A 14,225-nucleotide genomic window follows, 5' to 3' on the forward strand; every position below is an offset into this window, starting at 1 on the left:
AGTTTCTTCTTATATTTAAGTGGAACTTTTTGTGTTCCAGCTTCATCCCATTACCCCTTGTCCTGTTGCTAGCTACTATAGAAAAAAGGGATGTCCCAACTTCCTGACATCCACCTTTTAGATATTTGTAAATGTTAATAAGATCTCCCCTCAATCTCCTCCAGACTAAACAGCCCCAGTTCCTGCAGCCTTTCCTCGTATGAAAGATGTTCTATACCCTTGATCATCTTGGTGGCCCAGCGCTGGACTCTCTCCAGAAGTTCTCTGTCCCTCTTGAGCTGAGGGCCCAAAACTGGACACAGGACTCCAGATGAGGCCTCACCAGGGCAGAGTAGAGGGTGAGCAGAACCTCCTTTGTCCTGCTGGCCACACTCTTAATCACTTATTTTTATTAAAAAAAAAAAAAATAACCCCCCTTATGCATTCCTCCAAAATCTGTTAAAAATTTTTGCAGAGAACCAGGCCTAGCTTTTCTCAGAATCATGTTTTCCTCCTTCTCTGAAGATAGGTACTGCATTTCATTAAGTCCTTCCTACTGGACTTGCCATTTTACATTCCAGTTCATTCAATGGCCCGAGATAGGAAATTCCTACCTCTGGAATTGTATTGCATTAAATGATCTAAGTTTTCTTTCCATCACAAAAATTGGAATCCCTAATCCTCTTATTTAAATAGGGATTTGCATTTGCTCATATTGCATTTTGACACGAAGAACTCAACCTAGCCATAGTTATTTTTATAGCCATTTTTTTCTGGAAGAGCTTAACACCCACTGAAACAGACTCCAAATCACCACTACTTCCTGTTGATTCACTGGCCATGTAGTAAATAAATTGCTGTGCCCCCCTTCTCAGACCTTTACAGCTAGCAGTTTCCCATCAATTGATGCTAGAACATTAAAAAAATATATAATCACATCCAATTTGCATTATTACTTATTTCACCTGTTGTTTTATAAAGAGTATAATCCACATTGCTGGTAAAAGCTACATTTGCATAAGAAGTCCATTATACAGTACAGGACCATAGTGATTTTCCCAAATTTGTGGTTTAACCATAACATTGCACCTGTATTTTTTAATGGTCAAAATTTCACTAATTTTACAGAACTTTCCCAGCCTTGCAGCTGCTACCAGCCTGTTTTACGGTACTGTACATAGTCTTTAATTTTGTAGCACATATGACAAAAGGAAATTGGGCATTGATTGCTTACTAAGTCCTTGTTTTCTCAGGCTTTAACATAAATGTTGGTTTTTGTTTGACATAAAATGCCATCATCTAGGATTTTTATGATAAAATGCCATGTATTTTCTATTAGAATTTCCCCTTGAAGTTTTATAAACTATTCATTATTCATTCTCATACAGGTTTTTTTCCCCTATTTTGGAGTATATAACTTTCTCTCGTAACATATGGTTTCAGATGGAGCAGTCATTTTCATTCATCTTCATGTAGCTCTGAGCAAACCAAAGGATCAACTTTGGTTGTAGTATTTTTTATATAGATACCAACCTTTACCCATGAACTGTGCCTTCTCAAATGTTCATTTCAGGTTTTCAATAATTTTCATGATTGGCCTAAACTGTACTAGGGAATGTATTTATCAGAACCACAAAGACAGAAATGATCATCTGCCCCTCCCTGTGAGCAATGACAATGGGTTTCAATTCATGACATACAGAAGACACATATGAAGCTATCTCCACATTTTGAATGTCATCTGCTGTCCTAAACATACTTGTAATTGAGTATTTCCACATAAGAGTGGGAAATGTGATTTCAGGTAGTACTGGACTTTCTCAGAGCAATGCATCCAACCCCCATGTTTTTCCCCTTTGCCTGCCTGAGTGCTGAACTGTGCATTGTGTCCAGTCACTCAGCTGCAACCTTCACCCTGCACCTCCTGCCCTCTCGACCACGTACCTGGCATATCTCCCTCAAGGAAAAAGGGAAGGACAATATTGACCACTGGTAGCATGAGAATTGCACAAAGGCTGGAGCTGCTGATCACAAGATTAGCACTAGCCTAAAACTGCATCATCCAGGGAAGTTGGTATTCCTGAATATGACTCCTGTTGTGGAGATCTGAAACATTCCCAGAGCCCTGCAACTGTCAATATTGATTCTTCATTCAACTAAAGCAACTATTGCATTTAATTAGAGCTCACCAGTAAAGCATTCTTTTTTTTCCAAATCAGAATATTGGCTTTACAGAAATGAAAAAAAAGAGAAAGGTATAACACAAATGTCTTTGGCCAAGAATCAATTTTCAACTCCAAATTCTTTAAGGAAAATTTTAAAAACTAGCATGGACATGAAAACACAGCAACCCAAGGGTTTATATTCTAGATAGGAGTCTCCCTCCTTGGAGGTCTTCAGGACCCACCTGGACATGTTCCTGTGCGATCTGATCTAGGTTGACTGGCTTTTGCAGGGGGATTGGACTAGATGATCTCTAAAGGTCCCTTCCAACCCCTACCATTCTATGATTCTATGTCTTTCTGGTACTTCCCTGTGCACCACACTCCTTGATTGAACTTTGCCTCTCCAGCACCAATCTCCTTCCCTCTGAGCCCTGCAGTGGAGACTGGCAGGCTGGAGTGCTCAGCCCAGGGTGGCCCCAGGTGCTCCAGGGACAACTCCAAATACAGCGTGAGTACTGTGTCACAAACCAGACCCTCTTCATTCCTTGGAGATTAGGATGCAGGAGTATGTGTAAGAGTTAGATTATTCTGTTCATTATTTTTCAGCTATTAGAAATAGTTGAGATTAATTTGTGTGTGATTGGAGCAAGATTGAAATTACTTCTCATTATTAAATAACATAGCTGAATGTCTGCAAGAATCCTGCATTGTCTATCTTTCCTACATAAATAATAATAGCTGTTTTCCCTGGCTATGAATATTACATGTCAAAGCTAATCTTCAGTCCCCTTTGCTTACTTTTTCAATATCTTTGATTACTTCTCTAAAGAAATATATAAATTGCCTGCCACCTCTGGCAAGCAGAGTTAACATCTCCTTAGTGTTTTCCATTAATCTCACAGTAGTAGAGTTTCATTCCCTTCATTTGTAACATTTTCTTTCTTTCTGCCTATCTGAAGAGTCTGCATTGTAAATCGTTATTTCTGAGTTATGCACCTTCTGCTGTAAGGAATGGTCTCCTGGAAGTGTTTTTCCAGTTGCTGGTTTGTTCAAAAAAGGTTTCCTGAGCTTTGTCCTCTCGCTCCTCCCAGAAAGGAGGAAGGATATTAACCACAGGGAAAATCCCTCTTATCATTAACCATTGTAGCTTTGTGGACAAGAGTTTCAACAGAAGCCTGGCTTTTGGGACACAGGCTCTCTTGTGATGAAGAACATCACGTGAACACCCCTACAGCTGCACATTACTCTTGTTGCTAGCCCTTGTAGGAGCCAGACCACTCTGGCCATAGCACTACAATATGCACACCCTTCAAAGTAGGGGGAGGCTTCATCCCAGCCTTTTGTCTTACCACTGTATGACCAATTACAGGATCAGGAAACTATATGGGCATCTAAGCATGATTTCAGGAGGCCTTAAAAAAGTAAACCTTAATTTTATGTGCCTAAGAAAAAAAGAACTGGGGCACTATCTCTGATAGCAGTGACACAGCAAAAATCAAGAACCTATCAGTGCTATCCCAAATTGACGTGTCCTACCAACAAAGGGTTAAGAAAGCAAGTAAAGTCAAAAAGAAACAAAAAAGTATTACTTTCCTTTGAAAGAATAAGCAAGTGACAATACCTCTAGTCTATTTTAATGGGCACGTGTTGCCATTACTATTGAGCCAGTGTGATGCGCACTGAGCTGGTGACAAGTACGAGATCAGAGTACGGTTGTTGTAGGCATCATGAGAGAAGTGCTGGGTATGCCCATGTGTCTTCTCATGTGCTGCCTTAGTGATCTAACTCTATCAGAGCTCAGTGATTTTTTTTGACAAGCAGGAACAGGGGAGTAGGTACTAGTGGCTTATCAGAACCATTAAGGAAATTGGATAAGTGGAACCGGTGCCTCAGAGCAAAAGGATGTATCACTCCATGAAGTTGCCACCACTTTATTGAGGATGCAGAGCTCCTGTTACAGCCTGTGAAACACTTGCTAACTCTGTCCATTTCAGGCAAATCATCACTAAATTCCTTAATTCTCATTCTGTTCTGCTAATGAGGTTCTTGTGTGTTTCTACATCTGGGGTCCCTAATTAATCAAACACTTAAACCACCTAAGGGCAAATTATCTTCTTTGAGAGGGGAAGATGCAATCAAGGACAAAAAGGTCCAATCATTTTAGCTATCTTCTTCTTTAAGTGTTAATAGAAAACAGAATATAAATGGAATGTCATTTTACTTTAATTAAGAAAAATGAAAATAATTGTGTATTCTCCTTCCTCTTGTGACACCTTGTTGGATGCTTAAAGTACAATTAAATCGAGGTCAGACAATTTCTGAGGTGAAGATTCTTGGCGCCTCTGCTGAAGAGAAGACAGCTGTCTATAATAATGTCAATCTGATATTATTTCATTTACAGTCTTTTAATTCTGTACTTGTTCACTTTCTTTTCTTTTTTTGGCTTGAATTTTTACATATTTATCCCATTTTTAATTCTCAATTAACGCTCTTCTTTCTTCTATCCTTCCTTTTCCCTTGTTTTCTATAGACTTTTTTCCTTCTTCGCCTGTTCCACCTCTCTCTCTGCCTGTCTCACACGCATCTGTGAAAGACCACTGGGAAACCTTGCGAATAATGAAATCCAATTTTCATAGAAATATTTGGATGCAATTTTAGATGATGATGGATAATGATCACTATCCTTTTTGCACGGCCTTTGGAAAGGATCAAACAATGCATCAGATTTGACCTTGACCTTGCTACCTGAATGGTAATGATTACATATAGATACTGCTTCTTCTAAGAGTCATGCAAAATGCATGTGCCAGACTCTATTCTCTCTCACTGTTCAGTAGCTGTTTGGGTATAATTTATTCTTGAGATGACAGAATGCAGTTTACAACTTGTATCCTGTATACCTAATGAGACAATTATTCCAGGAGAGTCTGAGCCGTTCAGCAAAATTGACACAGAACAAACACAAGAACTGTGCTGGAAATGAAGACCAAGTTTGTTTAACCCAATGGGCTCCCAGTTAGGCTGTTCTTTGCTTGCATGTAACTTCCATTGGTAAAAAATGAGGTCTCACAAATTTGCCTTGAAAGATGATTCCAGCCAAGTTTCCCAAGGCTGTCTACAAAATATTTGGACTTTCAGAAGATGTTGTTCTTCTCTCAATGTTAACTGTGAAAATAGTGGTGAGTAGAACTGAGAAGAGGTGAAGGGAGAAGGATGAGTCTTTCATTCCAACTGGCACAGTGAGAGTGCTGTCTACCAAAAAACAGAGGGAAACAGCCAAGAGAGAAAATTCAAGTTGTAAGCAGAGATGGCTCAATGTCTTCCAAAGCACTGTAATACAGTACGTATATTTAACACATTATTTTTAGTTTACAAATGTTTGTTGACAGGAATGACAAATATAATGTGCATATGGGAGTGAGGAGCAGGAATGAAACATTCTGTCTCCACTTGAAATAGTCTCATCCTAATCCAAACAAACACACACCTGCAAATTCCTCCCAAGTCATCCAGCTGAAGCTCAGAGATGACTCACATTGTGCTTGGCTGCAACACTTGCTAAGGTAGGTCCGTGTGGACACGGCGTTTCCTGCAGTGCCGTGGGATGCTGAACAGCTGGGAGGAGCAATGTTGCAATGCAGCAATTTTAAGCACGGACTTTCTTCTTTCCAAGCAACTGAAAAAGATTGGCCAGCAGAGTTGTTTTAAAAAGGAATAAATACATCTCAACATAGGCTGGGGAGGAGGGAGAATTTAAACACAACTGCAGTTCTGGATGCGGTGTTTATTTACTGCTTCAACTGGTCTGCTCAGGATCTCTTCAGTACTGCTGTTGGTCAAATTCTGTGTGGCAGCCCTTAATCACAAAACACTCCTGATTAGGTCAGCACAGGTTTTGCCCATAAAGCACATGGATCATGTGTTAATAATATCAGATACTGTGTATTAGTCTTTAGATAGACATCTTTCAAGATAGGACTTCCTGGCATTTCTGCATGGAAGCAAGACTGGAGAAGAAACCACAATATATGATACCACAAGTTGCTGTTGAGTGCAGAACCCAATGCATGTCGAATCATATAGCTCAAAAACATAGCTGTAAAAACCAAGAGGCTCATACTTCTATATCTTTGTCCTTTTTTATTATACTTTGAATATACTTACTCAGTTTCAAGGGATAATAGTAGTCTGTAATTATTCTCAAAAATGGCATATATTTTTAGTAGGTTTGAATTATTCAGAACATCAGAACAGTCTGAGGACACTTTGTTCAGTGAGTGGGCTTGTCAGTGTCAGGCATTTGGGTAAGAGTTGGGTGGGAGGTGCCTTTGCCATTGCTCTCTGTGGAATGCAGAGCTGGACCAGGACAGATGGGCACAGCCATATCAACAAAGCAGGAGCCAACATCAGTCTGTTACTGAGACTTTAGAGAGGCCACCAAATCTTGACCATCATGAGCCTGGTCCTCTGACTAATAGTTTTGACTGGATGGCCGACAGTGATGAAATCCTTACTTCATGGCCAAGTGTTGGAGAGTGTGTTGAACCACAGTTTCATTGTAAAAAAGACAAATATTTCAATTATCTGAATTAATTTGACTTAATGGGGACTATGATTTTACCATGCTTTTTATCAGAGTGACACTAGGTAGGCCAGAACATTGTCATATCTTCTAAAATAAGTTCTTTGATTTCTTTGGTGGTGATATGCTCCTCAAAGAAAAGGAGAAGGGAAGATGATGTTGTCAATGATATTTTTCACTGGAAATGAACTCAAGCCTAGACTGAAGTTTGGAGACGGTGCTCTACTTGGTCCTTCTTTTTCTTCAGAAGCATATTGAAGAGTAGAAAGGAAGGGGTTTTTGCCTTGCTTTTCTGATGCTTAATTTTGTTCCCATGGTGACAGGTCCTTTGTAAATATCGGAGAGATGCTCTGTGAAGAGAACTAGTTTCAAAATACACAAGGTTCAGAAGAGAGTCCTGCTCTTTTTGTCCCTTCTTCACAGAAGAAATGTCTCAGAAATTGAGTCCAAGTTTAGAAAGAACATATACATGCCAATCTTAATTGCATTTTCTGTGTTATCTTCGACTGGATTTGAAAGTCCTGACCAGAGGATTGCAATAATGAAAACAACATCTAGGTAAGCAAAACTGGGGTTCTGAATTTGATCTGATCAGTATGGAAAAGATAATAAAAAACAAACAAAAGAAAGGTAACACACTAACGAAAGAGAAATCCAGTCTCATTTTCCTAAATGGAATACTGTTATATCTGTATTTTGGAACTGGAATAAAAATGGTATCCTTCACTTTTGTTTCTGCAACAAGGGTGCAGAAGACACAGGGGCACAAAGAGCAAATCCACTCCAGTTGTCTAATTGGACAGAGTTGTTGCTGAATGCCAGCCTGACCTAAATGGAACTGAAGGATTTTCACCAATCTTTCATTCTTTTGTATTTTTTAAGGTTAATCTTCCTTCCTTTGTATCTCTCTCACTAGGCTGCAGCTGAGAGAACAAGAGGTACAGCTGAACTCTGAGCATCTTACCATGTCCAGATGATAAAGAGGTGGTTTTCTTGAGCCAGAGCTAAACGACCTATTCATAATAAATATTTTTCAATTAATTTAATCTTTTCTCTTGCACATCAGTTTGTCATGAGGAGACCAGTTTTTACAAATACGTTCTTTGTCCAATGTCATTTGATGAATGCTTCGGGAGAAAATAAAGTAGCTGCCTTTGTATTGCTTGAAAACTGCCACTTCAAGGCTATTTGCCACTCATTATGGCATCACTGCTGCAAATACGAATAAGCAGATGGGCTCATCAAGACCACTCTGAAGTTGTGCCCCGGAGGAGACAGAGCAGTGAGTGGCATCTATTTTGGAAGTCGGTTTTTGAGTTTTGGTCATTACAGCCAAGTTGGTTCAAATTTTCTTTACAATTCCAAACTAGCGCTGGACAATGCCCCCAACGGGTTCCATTTTGCATGAATAAGATAGCATGCAATACAGCTGGGATTAAAAATTAGCACAGGGCTGTGTTTTGCCTCTCCCTTTCCCTGGGATGTCCACTCTTCTCTCTTTTTCCAACAAACTGACAAAGTGGAGATGATAAAAGTGTCAGTTGGAGGGATAAAATGCTCTAGATTGTGTCCAATACTGCCAGTACAACCAGATCTGCTGCAGAGGCAGTTTGCCGAGAGATCTGTGGATCCTCAACCCTCAGCAAAAAGAGTTATGTGACATGTGAAACTTTGATGGAGGGGGCTGCAGCATTCACAAACAATATTCAGAGTCTCAATTAGTGGCAGGCTTGATCTGTGTGCAATAGGTGGTTTTATACCAGTTAAACAGATGTAATCACAGCAACAGGGAAGCAAAAAACCTGCAAACACAAGCAGCGAGTCCTGGTTTGCTATGCTGGTCTGTGGATTTCCCCTGTTATCCACTCTGTAGATGAGAGGCTTTGCTGCTTCCTCCCAGTCTCCACTCCTCAGATTAAAAGCCTGAGCTCTGTGACATATGGCTGCTCCGATCACAGCGGATCTCTGGGCTTGTTTCCAACATGCTATAACTCCAATTTAGCAGAATGGCACTTATAGATGTCCAGTTAAAATGTCCCATTTTATCAGGGAAAGTGCCTTCCCAATGGTACTGTTTGCCCCTGAATAGAATTCAGGAATCATTTTGTCTGTTATTACTTTTATTTTCATAAAGGATGCAGACATGAAATGCTTAATGTGATGTCCTAATTAATGCAAATATGCCAAAAACCTTTATTTTGCAGAGAAAATTATATTACACCGTTACATTTCCACATTTTGTGGCTACATATTTTATATACTGTAACCATGGTTACTGTGTCATTAAAGTCTATTCAGAGAGAGTTGGGCATAGCATAGAGCTATCACAGAGAATGATTGCTTTTGTAAATGTAAAAGAAGCTCTGCAACTAATTAGTGTGAGTTTGTGTAAATTGGACCAATGGAGAGCATGAAATTTGGAACAAATTATCGTAGAGTCAGAAGCAAATGGAGGACATTTTGATTTGATTTAGAAACTTGCCTCCTCTATCACAGGCCTCTTAAACTTTTAATTGTGCAAGGCTGAAGCCACAGACTGGCATACTGCTGACAGCAGGAATGCAGACAGGCTGAGAAGGGAGGTGAGTGGTCTTAAATGGGAGGTACTGGTGGTGGGCAGAAAGCTGGGGAAAGAGCAGAGCATGCCTGAACTGTTCTGATTTTGCATTGTTTGGAAATTTTAGAAGTAAATTCATCTGCTTCAGGATTTTCCAAGTTGTCTCTTGTGTACTAATTAAGTATGTTTCCTCTATGTGGTACGCTGTGTTTTTGGAGAGTGGGACTCTCTTCTCTCCTTTACTACCCAGCACTGTAGTAGCAGATGCAAAGTAGGATCTTGCAATCACATGTTCCCTTAATCTTTCTTCAATTACTGATAGCTTCATCTGAAAACAACATATCCACAGCGATGTAGGTGCTTAGCAGCCTCTATACTGTATGGAAAGCTGAATATGAGACATTAGTATCCTCCTACTTTGGGTGCTACCAATCACTTTTCCATGCCTCCCAACTTTTCAATAGTTGCATGATTTGTGGCATTCTTACATGTTAATCAGAGCTTCCCCTTCATCCCCCCGCACCGTGTGCTGAGTGAATACAGATGTGTGTTTTGTTCCACCAGCTTTTGAAACATTTGTGTGGGCCACTGTCAGCGGCAGGTTGGAGTGACTGCACAGAAGGGAGTGTATGTGGGGTGATGGCTTCCAGCAGCGAAGCAGTTAATGGCCTGTCTTTGTCCTGTCTCTGCCCCTGCACTGCCACACACTCCCCATCTGCCAACAGCCAGGGGCAGCGACTGACAGCTCCGCTTTGGGAAAATTGTCTGAGTTTCGTCTCTTGTAATATTTGGCAGATGTTAACAACGAAGAGCTAACTGCTCCTCATGGGCTCAGGAAACCTAACAGCGGCCTGATCTGAGCCGATGCCTGCTTTGTATTGTGCTGCTTGTGTAACGCTGGAATACAGGAGGCATTTTTCCTTCTCTGGGGTCTCAGACAATAAGCAGAACATCGACACTATATTCACCAGGTGCTGGTGAAGATAAACTATATAAAGCCCAGCAAAGAAAACCCTGTCCCATTCACTCACCTTCCCCATACTCTGAATTTTAACACAGGAGCTGTGGAAGAAACCATATTGGCCTCAGCATCTTCAGGGAACAGACTTCCACAGATGAACGAGGGAAAAAAGTCAGTATAAAACCTTGAGTGGTCACCAACGACCCCTGGTCTCCTCATCATTATCTGATCTGATCCCTAAAAGCAGCTCTGCACAGCTTGTCAGTACCCAGCAGGACAGCCTTAGCCAGAGCAAATGCAAAATCTGGCTTTGCATTGACCACTGCCAGTTTGGCCAGTCACAGTCTGGTGCAAGCAGGTCACAGGCAAACAGCTGCTACAGCAGAGGGGCAAAAAAAATAACTGCCAGTGCTAAAACCCAGTTAGTCTTGCATAGTCTTTTTGTGCAAGCACATCTATAACAAATAATTAGGCTGTTTTGATTGCAGGACTGTTAATTGAATAAATAAGACCAGTAACATGGCACAGGCCTATGTGCATGAGTCCCTTCTCCCTGACCTCATCACCAACAGAGTTGTGATTTTGAGGCTCAGGCTCTCTGCCAACGTTTTCTTCTCTGAGTGTTCCTGCTTCCTTTTTTTTATTATTTTTCTGCATCTGTTCACTTATCAAATGTATCTGCAGGATGCCTGAACCCTTACCTCGGATAATACCCTGTCAGAGGGTAGGTAATGGTGTAGTATAACGTTGTTATGTAGTGATGCTACGACAAAATATCTAGGCAGCATGTCAGGAACATTGTATTTATCTTTCTGTGGTATTTTTGCATCATTTTGAGAAAGGCCAAGTATGCCTGTGATGATGTGATGTTATCAGAGAGCATTTCAACACCTATTTTGCACTCAGAGAGCACTCTAACTCCAACATCACCAGCAGCAGGTGATCCTGCACCTCCTCATTTGTGATAGTTCAGCAAAACCAGCCTCTGACCTTGTTTAGAAAGTGTGGGTATCACCAATATACTTAGGCTGGGCTCTCTTTCCCTCCTTTGTATTGCTCCCTGGCAGAGTATTAGCCACTTACTGGTAAATCAGTGTGGAAACACACTCCATCTCAGTTAAAAGCCTTAGAAGCATATGAGACACACATTTGAGTGGGGAAAAAGAGAGAAACTGCCCTCCTGGCAGATGCAGTAAGCACATAATCCTCCACGTGATGGTGGCTTGCAGCAGGCACGATGCAACAAAACTCCGGAGCACTCCACTTGCTATCTCAATCTGCTGTTTTTGTTCATGGCTTCTGCTAAATCCACATTGCATTTCCCATTAAGTTTGTAAATGCTCATTTCAGGGAAGCCCTTGCTTTTTTTCCCCCCCCCAACATTTCCAAAAATAAAGCATAGCCAGAGGATTTCTCTTATGCATCACAAATATTTTAATATCTTCCACATTACTGACTTGCAAAAAACCAAAAAAAATCTAGACACACTTTTGGCCTCTTTCATTAAGATAGCCTTGAAAATATGAGGCCATATTGCACAAGCTGCCCTTCTGCATAGCTATGGAATATTGCATTACGTATACTCAACCCTTTGCCAAGTTGATGCTTGAGAAGACGGGAAAAATGAAAGTCTACATCTTACAACAACTCCAATTGTTTTCTACCTAAAAATAATCGCGCCTGGCGTTGTAGTGCTTGTAGTATTCCTTCTGCATCACAGACACTTATTTTCTTTTTGATATTTCAAGGATACAAGTTGTAATTGTTGCTAGATTCATCATTCCACATCACAGAGCTGTCGAAATTAAAGTACGAGTCCTGCGGGTCTTTGTCTACCCCGGCCAAGTGCTGTGCCACAGATTGCTCTGCTGGGGTTTGCCAGGTTGCTGCCCAGGTGCAGCTGCTCGTGTGGGACTCCCAGGGTTTGAGTGTGTGCAATGAGCTGCATTGCCACAGTACCTGGGCTAATGAACACCTTTAATCATTTGATGGTTCTCACTTCCAGACTCACCATGTACTTTGTGTAATAGCATGCTTGTGCTTAAAGCAAGGACATGGGCTAATCTGGGAGGGCTGAGGAGTGGAGAAGGAGGAGGAACCCAGGCCTTAGCGTGGACCCAAGCTCTTGTTGATGCAGTTTGGACAGATTTGGGGCTGATGAGGGCATACACATGACAGCCCAGCTTGCCAGCAGCCTTCAGTTTTTCTGGTTTTCCTCCTCACTGCATGGAAGCTTTGGGAAGCAGCTGACAAACGGTGTATTACAGCTTGTTCTTAACCTCAGACCAGAGAAATGGTCTGTGCATTGGTGGGCAAACTGCCATCTTTGCAAACATATCAGGCTTAATCAATACAAGCAACGGTAAGACACAAGACACCCTTACCTTTGGCTACAAGAGACTCATTTTCCAAGAACCAGGAACAGATATTGCTAATGGATAGCCAGCCTCTGCCTGGATCATCGTCCTCAAATCTTCTCCGAGTGTACTTGGGACAACTGCTTCATTTCTACAGGATATCCAATTGTGTGGTAGTTTTTTCCTGAGTGTCTGGGCCTCTACCTGGGCATTGAGCAGCTGCACAAAGTGCTCACACAACAGACTGGACATGTCCATCAAGGGCCACGGCATGAGAGCCAGGGAGGAGGACGTTATCATTGCAGAGTCGGCAACATCAAAGAAAAGGTACCAAGTTGGCTACTTATTAAAACACTTCCTGTGCGTAACAGAATCACCCAAAACAGTCCTTGTTGTTCAAGCACTACTTGAGGTTATGTCAACCTGGCATAATGAAGCTCTCCATTTAGCAGATATCAGGACTATTTAAGGTTTGTGATAACATTTACAGTTGACTTCATTTTTACTTGAACTATGTGCCAGAGATACCAGTAATATTTTGGTGTACTTGCCAAAGAAAAGCTTTTAATATTTACAGACATACTTTGAACATGCCAGCTGGCTAATGTTAAGAGTTTGAGTTCTCTTCAACACAAAATTATTAGAGTCATTTATGTAAGTCTCATTGACAGTTTACTTTAGCTTTTAATTCCAAGACACTGACATCAGCATCTATGATTTATTTTGCAGACTTCTGTGGGGAAAAGGAAAGCCCTCACCTCTGTATTCATATTAACATTTACATAAATCATCCACTAATGACCTGGATGTAAGAGCTGTGTGCCACGCTTTAAACAAGATGCAGTTGAACTCAAAGGCACGAAGCCAGTAGATCTGGCCATCCAGGAAACGCACAATAGGCCACCAAAAAATGTAGGCCAGTACTCCACAAATCCATGGGTCAGGCTAGGTCCCATGATAGTGCTGGTTAAAAAACACTGCCCATCATTTAAGACAGCTCTAAGAAAGGAAGCTTCTGGTTTGCTCTGCCCACAATAGTGTCACATACAACTCAATTGTTACAAATTAGAATGAAAGAATTATTTGGCTTATTTGTTTGCAAACTGTCGTGTTTGATGCCACATTGAGTAACAGGCAGGCAGGAGGAAGGTGGTGTTTCCTTGTGCTTGGCAGCTGCCCAGAGATGAAACCAGTTCTCCAACGGCTCCATGGGGAATGATGTTTATCGTCCAGTGAGAGAAGCTTGCAGACCACATGGTCTTCTGCTGGATTTCCTTCATTCTTTAGATGACTAGTTCCTGCTGCAGTCCCACAGCAAGACTGTGTATTTTGCATAGCAAACATAGTGCCATGAGGTCAACCCATCCCCACAGGAGTTTGACTGAGCTCTCCCTCTCTGTCAGGGCCCCATTCACACTGCCAGCTGAGCTGGGGTGTCCATAGTGCCACCAGCAACTGCTCAGCTGCAGCTGGGCATAAAGAGGCTTTAACTCCTTTTCACCAGGAAGTGAAGGATTGTGTAAAAAGTGTTGGTTGAACTCACACTTGGGATGACAGTGCTGCTTTTAACAGAGGACAGACCCCACCACCAAGAACACCACACTCATAGGCAGGTTGCATCTTT

At 41.4% G+C, this 14,225-nt stretch overlaps 1 long non-coding RNA gene across 1 annotated transcript in view; it reads left to right on the top strand.

Annotated features, from left to right (window-relative positions):
• The window catches only part of LOC133625284 (uncharacterized), a 31,306-nt gene extending 23,534 nt beyond the window's left edge, over window positions 1-7,772 (top strand). The window contains exons 2-3 of the long non-coding RNA XR_009818593.1: window positions 7,050-7,284; window positions 7,643-7,772. This is a non-coding gene — a long non-coding RNA (uncharacterized LOC133625284). The remainder of the gene's footprint in view (window positions 1-7,049; window positions 7,285-7,642) is intronic.
• Window positions 7,773-14,225: the final 6,453 nt, after the last annotated feature.

This window comes from Colius striatus, chromosome 4, assembly GCF_028858725.1.
Source record: "Colius striatus isolate bColStr4 chromosome 4, bColStr4.1.hap1, whole genome shotgun sequence".
In the NCBI taxonomy this organism is placed as follows: Eukaryota; Metazoa; Chordata; class Aves; order Coliiformes; family Coliidae; genus Colius; species Colius striatus.